This window comes from Xenopus laevis, chromosome 2L, assembly GCF_017654675.1.
Source record: "Xenopus laevis strain J_2021 chromosome 2L, Xenopus_laevis_v10.1, whole genome shotgun sequence".
In the NCBI taxonomy this organism is placed as follows: domain Eukaryota; kingdom Metazoa; phylum Chordata; class Amphibia; order Anura; family Pipidae; genus Xenopus; species Xenopus laevis.
In genome coordinates, this window is record NC_054373.1 from 155,141,317 (window position 1) to 155,143,955 (window position 2,639).

The window sequence follows — 2,639 nt, forward strand, 5'->3', positions numbered from 1 at the left end:
GCCTAAACACAAGTGCTAGGGCACTAAAGTCAACCTTTAAGTTACTAAAGTCAGACTGCTGAAAGTTGTGCTTGTGGCTTATTGTGTGTCATTACTGCACATGTACATGAGGCCCCACTGGGGTCACTACTCATGTGCACAGGCCCTTCCTCATGGGCAGAATGCTCATTGTACATGTACAGTTTTAATTTAGACATATAGCAATACAGACATGCAGAAGCTACTGATCCATCCCTCTCACCTCTACCTACTTGTAAAGAACAGGGACAGAAGCCCATGCTGTGGGAGATGGGTCACAATAGGCATGACATATAGGGTTGCCACCTGGCCGGTATTTTACCGGCCTGGCCAAATATAAGGAGTCGCAAGAGAGAAGGGTTTGATACGGGAAACAGCAGTAGTAGTGGGGGGTACAACCAAGTGGTTGCTCTGAGAGGAGCGGAGGTTTCGGGCAGGAACATATAGAGAGACAAGAGATGAGATGTAGTTAGGTGTAGCGGAATGAAGGACTTTGAAGGTTATGAGGAGGAGTTTATAAGTTATTCTTTGTTTTATAGGAAGCCATGATAAGGACTTCAGCAGCGGAGGGGCCTGTACCCTTTTGGATGAGAGGAGGATAATTCTGGCAGCAGTGTTTAATACAGACTGTAGAGGGGAGAGATGGGAGTTAGGGAGGCCAGTTAGTAGAAGGTTACAGTAATCTAGTCTTGATAGGATGAGAGCATGCATGAGTGTCTTCTGGGGTCCCCAGAAACTTCGGGCGACTTTGGAAAACGGAGCGCCACAAGTGCCATTCTGCAGGCATTTTTTCATTATAGCAGGCGGAAGACAGGGGGAAGCCGTTCGGGCGATTAGTGCCCCAAAGAAGAGGTAATTAGTCACTGGGCGACTAAATCTCCCCGAATCTCCAGGTGTGACCTTCCCTTAAACATTTTCATCCTGAAACAATTAAATCGGTCAGTGGATGGAACAATCAGATGATCATCATTAAACGATCATTCACTGTGCATGCTTTTTGCAAAAGTAAACAAAGAAAGAGATAACCATTGGTAAATATAAGTGAGATTTTGTAGCTAAACTCACATATCCTTAATCATGGATGGGTAAGTTGTTCATTAATACAATCGTGTAGCCAATAAGATCATTCTCAGGGCAGCGACAATATCTTCATGTGTATGGCCAGCTTACGTCTAAGTACGCCCATATTGTAGGTTCATCAAATAGGCCAAGGGTGCAGCCTGTGGGGCAATGGGAGCTGAATCCCAATTTACTGCATAACGATGATGAGATTTTAGTTTGAAGGACCAGATTGCATTAGAGCTCCAAATTTTAATTAATTTGAAACACATTTTGGTATACATTAATTCTGTTTGTTTAATATAAGAATCTACCTTGCTCCATCCCCTTTAATCCCTTCACAGAGGCACAACTTCCAAAACCTCTGACAGGTGACCTTTATCATACACATGTATTGAAGCTGCAGGGTGGTGGTAGCTCCAGGGATCCCCAACACATCAATGTCAGAGCAGACTTGACTGATATCATGGCACTCAGAACAACTAAAGCAAGTGCAAGTAGCATGTTTGGTTGCAAGCAGTCCTGGACTGGAAATCTGAGGATATGCCATCTTCTGTAAGATGCCAATAACCAGTGAGCCCCAATCAGTAACATGTTGCTCACCAACCTCCTTAACTGTCAATATGTGATGGATTTCATGCTCACCATTATTGCAGGTAATACAAATGCCTCAAATGCATTTGCAGGTAATGTTAAGGCAGAAAAAAGAAAGCAAGGTGGTCACCTTTACAGGAAAAAAATATGGCCCTTCTTATTTACTATCCTTCGCTATTAATAATATTGGCATCAAGTAAGATTCATATTTTCTAAAATATTTAACCTGGTTATTTCAGTGTTACCCACAGATTCACAAAATAAAAAGTAAGGTTGAGTTTATGGAAGACAGGAACTGGGAGTGCTGAAAGTCTGGGGTCCCGTTTGAGGAGGAAGATCTGTGACCACCAGTCAGCAGTCCTCCAGGTGATGGGGTATAGTTATTACACAGTCATTTTATTCTGCATTTTGCCCCTCTACTGCTGGGGCTGTTTTATGCCCATCTAATGTCCCTGTGCCTGGCCCTAAAACGGATCCTGCTCCAGAGATGCATTCCAGGGTGGCAAGCCTGCAATTTGTGTATAGACTTTGCATTTTCAAACTGTGGTTAACAAGGGCTTCTGGCAGACTATTTGCCCCAGTCATTGTTACTTATGCTATGTATACATCTGTTTCAATGCTGAATATACTTATTTTGCAGGAAATGTTGATCTGTACCGTGTTTACACATTTGCAAGGAACAAGTACTATATCCTTTGTATCCAGACTGCATTGCCCAGAATTCTAGAATGCCACAAGGCAATTCCCACCTGGAGCTCCTCTGCTGAGGTCAATTATCCTCCCTTGTTCTCTTCTTTATTAGGTTTCTTTTCAGACATCAAAGGCTGTTTTTTTTAACCTATTCATCTTATTTTGCCCCCCTTAGGGTTCTGTGCCTTGTGCTACAAACTAGCCAAGCAGGGTCCCCATCAGGACACATCAGACCTGTCTCACCTTGATGGATTTAATCGCCCAATAATTCTGAGGCT